Below are 12,176 nucleotides of genomic sequence, written 5' to 3' on the forward strand. Positions count from 1 at the left end.
ATTTACCCTAACCCTAATCCTAACCCTAAACATAGCCCTAACCCTAACATTAAACCTAACACTAACCCTACCACTTACCCTAAACCCTAACTCTAACGATAACCCTATCACTAACCCTAACCCTAATCCTAACCTCTAAACTTAAACCTAACCCTAATGCTAACCATAACCCTAACCCTGACCCTAACCCTAATCCTCTATCACTAACCCTAACCCTAACCCTAAAGTAACCCTAACCCTAACCCTAACCCTAATATCTAACCATAACCTTAACTCTAAACCTAACCTTAACCCTAAGACCAACCTTATCCTCTAAGACTAATCATAACCCTATCCCAAACGCTAAAGTCTAATCCGAACCCTAACCCTAACACTAACCCTAAGCCTAACCCTAACCCAAACCTTAAACTAATCCTAACCCTGACCGTAAAACCTAACCCTAACCCTAACCTTCATCCTAACTGTATCCCTAGCCTTAACCATAACCCTAAACCTAAATTTCAACCTAACCCTAACCCTAACAATAACCCTAACCCTAACCATAAACCCTAACCCTAAGCCTAACCCGAACCCTATCCCTAACCCTAACCATAACCTCTAAGGCTAACCCTAACCCTAAAGCTAAACCCAAACTCTAGCACTAAAATTAATGCTAACCCTCTAACCATAACCATAACCCTAACCATAACCCTAAGCCTAACCCTAACACTGAATCTAACCCTAAACTTATCCCTACACCAAACCACTAACCCTATCTCTAAACCTAACTCTGAAACTAACCGTAAACCTAAACCTAACCCTAGCCATACCCCTAACCCTACCAGTAATCATAACCCTAACCTTACCCCTAACCCTAACTTCTACTCCTAATCCTATCACTAACCCTAACCCTAAACCTAAATCTAATTCTAACCCCAAACTCTAACCCTAAACCAACTCTAACCCTAACCTTAACCATAAAACTAATTTTAACACTGACCGTAATACCTAACCCTAACCCTACCATAAGCCTAAATCTAACCCTAAACTTATATGTAATTCTAACCCTAAAATCTAACGTTAAACCTAACCCTAACTCTAACATTAATATTAACCGTAACCCTAAGACTAAACTCTAACCCTAACCCTAACCCAAAACCTAACCCTAACACTCACCATAACCCTAACCCAAAACTTCACCTAATCCCTAACCCTAAAACTAAAACTAACCCTATCCCTGACCATAAAATATAACCCTACCCCTAAACCTAAATTCTAATCATAAAACTAACCCTAACCCTAACTCTAACCCTAACCTAAACCTAACCCTAATATCTAACCCTAAACCTAACGCTAACTTTAACACTAACCCTAACCCTAAACCTAACCCTCATCTCGAACCATAACCCCAATCTGCCTGAAATGTAACACTAACCCTAATGCAAAACCTAACCCTAACACTCACCATAACCCTAAACCAAAACTTCACCTAATCCCTAACCCTAAAACTAAAACTAACCCTAACCCTGACCATAATACCTAACCTACCCCTAACCCTAAATTCTAACATAAAACTAACCCTAACCCTAACTCTAACCCTAAACCTAACCCTAACCCTAATATCTAACCTTAAACCTAACCCTAACCCTAACACTAACCCTAAACATAAACCTAACCCTCATCTCGAACCATAAACCTAACCCTGCCCGAAACCTAACACTAACACTAACCCTAACCCTAACCATAACCCTAAACCTAAACCTAAACCTAAACCTAACCTAACCTTAACAATAACCCTAACACTAAACCCTAACTTTAAGCCTAACCAGAACCCTATCCCTAAGCCTAACCCTAAGATTAAACCTAACACTATACCTAACCCTAAACCTAACCCTAACCCTAACACTAATCCTAACCCTAACCCTAACCTGAATATAACCCTAAATTCTAACCCTAAATCTAACTCTAACACTAACCCTAAACCTCAGACTAAATTTAACCCTGACCGTAATACCTAACCCTAACCCTACCATAAGATTAAGCCAATCCTAACTTAAACGTAATTCTAACCCTAAATTCTAATGCTAAACTTAACCCTAAACCTAACACAAACACTAACCCTAACGCTAACCCTAAACGCTAACCCTAACCCTAAACCTAACACAAAACCTAACCCTAACACTCACCATAACCCTAACCCAAATCCTAACCTTAATCCCTAACCCTAACTCTAACCCTAAAACTAAACATAAACCTCACCATATTACCTAACCCTAACACTAACCCTAACCCAAAATTCTAATCATAAAATGAACCCTAACCCTAACTCTAACCCTAAACCTAAACTCACCCTAATATCTAACCCTAAACCTAACCCTAACCCTAACACTAATCCTAACCATAAACCTAATGCTAAACTCTAACCCTAACCCTAACCCAGACCCGAAACCTAACCCTAACACTAAACCTAACCCTAAACCTAAACCGAAACCTCAACCTAACCCTAACCCTAACAATAAACCTAACCCAAACACTAAACCCTAAACCTAAGCCTAACCCGAACCCTATCCCTAATGCTAACCCTGTGCCTAAATCTAACACTATCCCAAACCCTAAACCTAACGCTAACCCTAATCCTAACACTAATGCTAACACTAACTCTATCCCTAACACCTAACAACTAAGCCTAGCCCTAATCCTAACCCTAACCGTAAAAAAACCATAAACATAACACTAAACCTAATCGTAACCCTAAAATTAAGCATAATCCGAAGCCTAAACATAAAAGTCTAACAACTAACCCCTAACCACAACACTAAACCTAACCCTAACCCTAAAACTAACACTAACCTCTAAACCTAACCCTAACCCTAACCCTAACACTAACATTAACACTAACACTAGAACTAAACCTAACTTCTAAGCCTAACCCTAAGTCTAAACCTAAACCTGGACCTAACCCTAACTCTTAACCTAACCCTAACCCAAACCTAACCCTAATGCTAAAACTAACCGTAAACCTAACCCTAAACCTAACCCTTACCCTAAACAGTACCCCTAAACCTAACACTAACCATAACACTAACTCTAAACCTAAACCTAACTTTAAAACTAACCGTAACATTAAGCCTAAAACTAATCGTAACCCTAAACCCACCCGTAACCCAAAGCCTAACCCTAACCCTCTCCCTAACACCTAACACCTAACCCTAGCACTAACACTAACACTAACACTAACACTAACATTATCCTTAACCCTAACCCTATCCCTAACCCTAAACCTATGTTTTAACCCTACCCTAAACCTAACCCTAACCTTAACACTAACCCTAAAGTCTAACCGTAACAGTAACATATCCCTAATATCTAACCCTAACCCTAACCCTAACTCTAACTCTAACTCTAACCCTAAACCTAACACAAAACAAACTTCTAACCCTAACACTAACTCTAACCCTAAACCTAACCCTAAACATAACCCTAACCCTAACACTAACTCTAACCCTAACCTTAAACCCTAACCCTAAACCTAACACTATTCCTAACGATAAACCTAACCGAAAACCTAACCCTAACTCTAAACCTAACCCTATCCCTAAAACCTAACCCCAACCCTAACCCTAAACCTAACCCTAAATCTAACACAAATATTAACCCTAACCCTAATCAAAACCATAACTTCTAATCCTAACCCTAACCCGAATCCTAACCCTAACCCTAACCATAACCATAACCATAACCATAACCATAACATTAAACCTAACATTACTCTCTAAACTTAACTCTACCCCTTAATCTAACCCTAACATTGACTGTAATACCTAATCCTACCACTAAGCCTAACCCTAGCATAACCCTAACCCTTACCGTAATCCTATCACTAACGCTAACCCATACTTCTAACCGTAATAATAATGCTAACCCTAACATTAACCATAAAATCTAACACTAACCATAACACTAAACCTATCCCTAAGCCTAACCCAAACTTAAGACTAAACCTAACTTCTAACCCTAACCCAACCCCTAACACTAAACCTCAACCTAAACCTACCCCTAACCATAACACTAACCCTAACACTAAATGCTAACCCTAAACCTAACCTTAACCCTAACCTAACACTAAACCTAATTCTAAACATAACCCTAAACTAATACGAACCCTAACCCTATCACTAACACTAACCTCTAAGCCTAACCCTAACTCTAAACCTAACGAGTAACCCTAATCCTAACCCTTAACATATCCCTTATGCTAACCCTAAACCTAACCCTAAACCTAAGCTTTAAACCTAACCCTAAGTCAAACCTTAAACTCTAAGCCTAACACTAACCATAAACCTAACCCAAAACTCTATCACTAAACCTAACGCTAAACTCTAACCATAACGCTAACCCTAACCCTAACACTAACCCTAAATTAACCCGAACCTTAACCCTAACACTATCTCTAACCCTAACTGTAAACTTAACCCTAACCCTAACCCTAAGCCTAACACTATCCCTATCACTTAAACCTTAACCCTAACCATAAACCTAACCCGAACCCTAACGCAACCCCAAACTCTAACCCTAAACCTAACACTAACCTCTAACCATAACCCTAAGACTAAAACTAACCCTAAACCTAACCATGCCCCGTAAACTAACCCTAACCCTAACCCTAATCCTAGCCCTAAGCCAAAACCATAACCCTAACCCTAACACTAACCCTAACCATAACCTAACCCTAACCCAATCATAACCCTAACACTAACCCAAACCCTAAACCTAAACCTAAACATATCCCTCTAAGCCTAATCCTAAAACTAACCCTAAACATAAACTTAACCCTAACATTAACCCTAACCCTAATCCTATCCGAACATGAACCCGAACACTAACCCTAACACTAACCCTAACCCTAACATTATCCCTAACCCTAACCATAACACTAACCTAACCCTAACACTAACCCTAACCCTCTAACCCTAACACTAGCCCTAAACCTAACTCTAACCCTAACCCAAACAAGAACCTGAACACTAACCCTAAACCTAAACCCTCACCCTAACCCTAACCAAACATTAACACTATTCCTAAACCCAACCCCTAATATCAACACTAACCCTAACATTAACCCAAAGCAAAATCTCTAAGCCCAACTCTAACCCTAACACTAAACATAACCCTAACCCTAACATTTACCCTAACCCTAATCCTAACCCTAAACATAGCCCTAACCCTAACATTAAACCTAACACTAACCCTACCACTTACCCTAAACCCTAACTCTAACGATAACCCTATCACTAACCCTAACCCTAATCCTAACCTCTAAACTTAAACCTAACCCTAATGCTAACCATAACCCTAACCCCGACCCTAACCCTAATCCTCTATCACTAACCCTAACCCTAACCCTAAAGTAACCCTAACCCTAACCCTAACCCTAATATCTAACCATAACCTTAACTCTAAACCTAACCTTAACCCTAAGACCAACCTTATCCTCTAAGACTAATCATAACCCTATCCCAAACGCTAAAGTCTAATCCGAACCCTAACCCTAACACTAACCCTAAGCCTAACCCTAACCCAAACCTTAAACTAATCCTAACCCTGACCGTAAAACCTAACCCTAACCCTAACCTTCATCCTAACTGTATCCCTAGCCTTAACCATAACCCTAAACCTAAATTTCAACCTAACCCTAACCCTAACAATAACCCTAACCCTAACCATAAACCCTAACCCTAAGCCTAACCCGAACCCTATCCCTAACCCTAACCATAACCTCTAAGGCTAACCCTAACCCTAAAGCTAAACCCAAACTCTAGCACTAAAATTAATGCTAACCCTCTAACCATAACCATAACCCTAACCATAACCCTAAGCCTAACCCTAACACTGAATCTAACCCTAAACTTATCCCTACACCAAACCACTAACCCTATCTCTAAACCTAACTCTGAAACTAACCGTAAACCTAAACCTAACCCTAGCCATACCCCTAACCCTACCAGTAATCATAACCCTAACCTTACCCCTAACCCTAACTTCTACTCCTAATCCTATCACTAACCCTAACCCTAAACCTAAATCTAATTCTAACCCCAAACTCTAACCCTAAACCAACTCTAACCCTAACCTTAACCATAAAACTAATTTTAACACTGACCGTAATACCTAACCCTAACCCTACCATAAGCCTAAATCTAACCCTAAACTTATATGTAATTCTAACCCTAAAATCTAACGTTAAACCTAACCCTAACTCTAACATTAATATTAACCGTAACCCTAAGACTAAACTCTAACCCTAACCCTAACCCAAAACCTAACCCTAACACTCACCATAACCCTAACCCAAAACTTCACCTAATCCCTAACCCTAAAACTAAAACTAACCCTATCCCTGACCATAAAATATAACCCTACCCCTAAACCTAAATTCTAATCATAAAACTAACCCTAACCCTAACTCTAACCCTAACCTAAACCTAACCCTAATATCTAACCCTAAACCTAACGCTAACTTTAACACTAACCCTAACCCTAAACCTAACCCTCATCTCGAACCATAACCCCAATCTGCCTGAAATGTAACACTAACCCTAATGCAAAACCTAACCCTAACACTCACCATAACCCTAAACCAAAACTTCACCTAATCCCTAACCCTAAAACTAAAACTAACCCTAACCCTGACCATAATACCTAACCTACCCCTAACCCTAAATTCTAACATAAAACTAACCCTAACCCTAACTCTAACCCTAAACCTAACCCTAACCCTAATATCTAACCTTAAACCTAACCCTAACCCTAACACTAACCCTAAACATAAACCTAACCCTCATCTCGAACCATAAACCTAACCCTGCCCGAAACCTAACACTAACACTAACCCTAACCCTAACCATAACCCTAAACCTAAACCTAAACCTAAACCTAACCTAACCTTAACAATAACCCTAACACTAAACCCTAACTTTAAGCCTAACCAGAACCCTATCCCTAAGCCTAACCCTAAGATTAAACCTAACACTATACCTAACCCTAAACCTAACCCTAACCCTAACACTAATCCTAACCCTAACCCTAACCTGAATATAACCCTAAATTCTAACCCTAAATCTAACTCTAACACTAACCCTAAACCTCAGACTAAATTTAACCCTGACCGTAATACCTAACCCTAACCCTACCATAAGATTAAGCCAATCCTAACTTAAACGTAATTCTAACCCTAAATTCTAATGCTAAACTTAACCCTAAACCTAACACAAACACTAACCCTAACGCTAACCCTAAACGCTAACCCTAACCCTAAACCTAACACAAAACCTAACCCTAACACTCACCATAACCCTAACCCAAATCCTAACCTTAATCCCTAACCCTAACTCTAACCCTAAAACTAAACATAAACCTCACCATATTACCTAACCCTAACACTAACCCTAACCCAAAATTCTAATCATAAAATGAACCCTAACCCTAACTCTAACCCTAAACCTAAACTCACCCTAATATCTAACCCTAAACCTAACCCTAACCCTAACACTAATCCTAACCATAAACCTAATGCTAAACTCTAACCCTAACCCTAACCCAGACCCGAAACCTAACCCTAACACTAAACCTAACCCTAAACCTAAACCGAAACCTCAACCTAACCCTAACCCTAACAATAAACCTAACCCAAACACTAAACCCTAAACCTAAGCCTAACCCGAACCCTATCCCTAATGCTAACCCTGTGCCTAAATCTAACACTATCCCAAACCCTAAACCTAACGCTAACCCTAATCCTAACACTAATGCTAACACTAACTCTATCCCTAACACCTAACAACTAAGCCTAGCCCTAATCCTAACCCTAACCGTAAAAAAACCATAAACATAACACTAAACCTAATCGTAACCCTAAAATTAAGCATAATCCGAAGCCTAAACATAAAAGTCTAACAACTAACCCCTAACCACAACACTAAACCTAACCCTAACCCTAAAACTAACACTAACCTCTAAACCTAACCCTAACCCTAACACTAACACTAACATTAACACTAACACTAGAACTAAACCTAACTTCTAAGCCTAACCCTAAGTCTAAACCTAAACCTGGACCTAACCCTAACTCTTAACCTAACCCTAACCCAAACCTAACCCTAATGCTAAAACTAACCGTAAACCTAACCCTAAACCTAACCCTTACCCTAAACAGTACCCCTAAACCTAACACTAACCATAACACTAACTCTAAACCTAAACCTAACTTTAAAACTAACCGTAACATTAAGCCTAAAACTAATCGTAACCCTAAACCCACCCGTAACCCAAAGCCTAACCCTAACCCTCTCCCTAACACCTAACACCTAACCCTAGCACTAACACTAACACTAACACTAACACTAACATTATCCTTAACCCTAACCCTATCCCTAACCCTAAACCTATGTTTTAACCCTACCCTAAACCTAACCCTAACCTTAACACTAACCCTAAAGTCTAACCGTAACAGTAACATATCCCTAATATCTAACCCTAACCCTAACCCTAACTCTAACTCTAACTCTAACCCTAAACCTAACACAAAACAAACTTCTAACCCTAACACTAACTCTAACCCTAAACCTAACCCTAAACATAACCCTAACCCTAACACTAACTCTAACCCTAACCTTAAACCCTAACCCTAAACCTAACACTATTCCTAACGATAAACCTAACCGAAAACCTAACCCTAACTCTAAACCTAACCCTATCCCTAAAACCTAACCCCAACCCTAACCCTAAACCTAACCCTAAATCTAACACAAATATTAACCCTAACCCTAATCAAAACCATAACTTCTAATCCTAACCCTAACCCGAATCCTAACCCTAACCCTAACCATAACCATAACCATAACCATAACCATAACATTAAACCTAACATTACTCTCTAAACTTAACTCTACCCCTTAATCTAACCCTAACATTGACTGTAATACCTAATCCTACCACTAAGCCTAACCCTAGCATAACCCTAACCCTTACCGTAATCCTATCACTAACGCTAACCCATACTTCTAACCGTAATAATAATGCTAACCCTAACATTAACCATAAAATCTAACACTAACCATAACACTAAACCTATCCCTAAGCCTAACCCAAACTTAAGACTAAACCTAACTTCTAACCCTAACCCAACCCCTAACACTAAACCTCAACCTAAACCTACCCCTAACCATAACACTAACCCTAACACTAAATGCTAACCCTAAACCTAACCTTAACCCTAACCTAACACTAAACCTAATTCTAAACATAACCCTAAACTAATACGAACCCTAACCCTATCACTAACACTAACCTCTAAGCCTAACCCTAACTCTAAACCTAACGAGTAACCCTAATCCTAACCCTTAACATATCCCTTATGCTAACCCTAAACCTAACCCTAAACCTAAGCTTTAAACCTAACCCTAAGTCAAACCTTAAACTCTAAGCCTAACACTAACCATAAACCTAACCCAAAACTCTATCACTAAACCTAACGCTAAACTCTAACCATAACGCTAACCCTAACCCTAACACTAACCCTAAATTAACCCGAACCTTAACCCTAACACTATCTCTAACCCTAACTGTAAACTTAACCCTAACCCTAACCCTAAGCCTAACACTATCCCTATCACTTAAACCTTAACCCTAACCATAAACCTAACCCGAACCCTAACGCAACCCCAAACTCTAACCCTAAACCTAACACTAACCTCTAACCATAACCCTAAGACTAAAACTAACCCTAAACCTAACCATGCCCCGTAAACTAACCCTAACCCTAACCCTAATCCTAGCCCTAAGCCAAAACCATAACCCTAACCCTAACACTAACCCTAACCATAACCTAACCCTAACCCAATCATAACCCTAACACTAACCCAAACCCTAAACCTAAACCTAAACATATCCCTCTAAGCCTAATCCTAAAACTAACCCTAAACATAAACTTAACCCTAACATTAACCCTAACCCTAATCCTATCCGAACATGAACCCGAACACTAACCCTAACACTAACCCTAACCCTAACATTATCCCTAACCCTAACCATAACACTAACCTAACCCTAACACTAACCCTAACCCTCTAACCCTAACACTAGCCCTAAACCTAACTCTAACCCTAACCCAAACAAGAACCTGAACACTAACCCTAAACCTAAACCCTCACCCTAACCCTAACCAAACATTAACACTATTCCTAAACCCAACCCCTAATATCAACACTAACCCTAACATTAACCCAAAGCAAAATCTCTAAGCCCAACTCTAACCCTAACACTAAACATAACCCTAACCCTAACATTTACCCTAACCCTAATCCTAACCCTAAACATAGCCCTAACCCTAACATTAAACCTAACACTAACCCTACCACTTACCCTAAACCCTAACTCTAACGATAACCCTATCACTAACCCTAACCCTAATCCTAACCTCTAAACTTAAACCTAACCCTAATGCTAACCATAACCCTAACCCTGACCCTAACCCTAATCCTCTATCACTAACCCTAACCCTAACCCTAAAGTAACCCTAACCCTAACCCTAACCCTAATATCTAACCATAACCTTAACTCTAAACCTAACCTTAACCCTAAGACCAACCTTATCCTCTAAGACTAATCATAACCCTATCCCAAACGCTAAAGTCTAATCCGAACCCTAACCCTAACACTAACCCTAAGCCTAACCCTAACCCAAACCTTAAACTAATCCTAACCCTGACCGTAAAACCTAACCCTAACCCTAACCTTCATCCTAACTGTATCCCTAGCCTTAACCATAACCCTAAACCTAAATTTCAACCTAACCCTAACCCTAACAATAACCCTAACCCTAACCATAAACCCTAACCCTAAGCCTAACCCGAACCCTATCCCTAACCCTAACCATAACCTCTAAGGCTAACCCTAACCCTAAAGCTAAACCCAAACTCTAGCACTAAAATTAATGCTAACCCTCTAACCATAACCATAACCATAACCATAACCCTAAGCCTAACCCTAACACTGAATCTAACCCTAAACTTATCCCTACACCAAACCACTAACCCTATCTCTAAACCTAACTCTGAAACTAACCGTAAACCTAAACCTAACCCTAGCCATACCCCTAACCCTACCAGTAATCATAACCCTAACCTTACCCCTAACCCTAACTTCTACTCCTAATCCTATCACTAACCCTAACCCTAAACCTAAATCTAATTCTAACCCCAAACTCTAACCCTAAACCAACTCTAACCCTAACCTTAACCATAAAACTAATTTTAACACTGACCGTAATACCTAACCCTAACCCTACCATAAGCCTAAATCTAACCCTAAACTTATATGTAATTCTAACCCTAAAATCTAACGTTAAACCTAACCCTAACTCTAACATTAATATTAACCGTAACCCTAAGACTAAACTCTAACCCTAACCCTAACCCAAAACCTAACCCTAACACTCACCATAACCCTAACCCAAAACTTCACCTAATCCCTAACCCTAAAACTAAAACTAACCCTATCCCTGACCATAAAATATAACCCTACCCCTAAACCTAAATTCTAATCATAAAACTAACCCTAACCCTAACTCTAACCCTAACCTAAACCTAACCCTAATATCTAACCCTAAACCTAACGCTAACTTTAACACTAACCCTAACCCTAAACCTAACCCTCATCTCGAACCATAACCCCAATCTGCCTGAAATGTAACACTAACCCTAATGCAAAACCTAACCCTAACACTCACCATAACCCTAAACCAAAACTTCACCTAATCCCTAACCCTAAAACTAAAACTAACCCTAACCCTGACCATAATACCTAACCTACCCCTAACCCTAAATTCTAACATAAAACTAACCCTAACCCTAACTCTAACCCTAAACCTAACCCTAACCCTAATATCTAACCTTAAACCTAACCCTAACCCTAACACTAACCCTAAACATAAACCTAACCCTCATCTCGAACCATAAACCTAACCCTGCCCGAAACCTAACACTAACACTAACCCTAACCCTAACCATAACCCTGAACCTAAACCTAAACCTAAACCTAACCTAACCTTAACAATAACCCTAACACTAAACCCTAACTTTAAGCCTAACCAGAACCCTATCCCTAAGCCTAACCCTAAGATTAAACCTAACACTATACCT

Source organism: Cavia porcellus, unplaced genomic scaffold (genome assembly GCF_034190915.1).
Source record: "Cavia porcellus strain 051 isolate PalLab524CR breed Dunkin Hartley unplaced genomic scaffold, mCavPor4.1 scaffold_13, whole genome shotgun sequence".
NCBI classification, from domain to species: domain Eukaryota; kingdom Metazoa; phylum Chordata; class Mammalia; order Rodentia; family Caviidae; genus Cavia; species Cavia porcellus.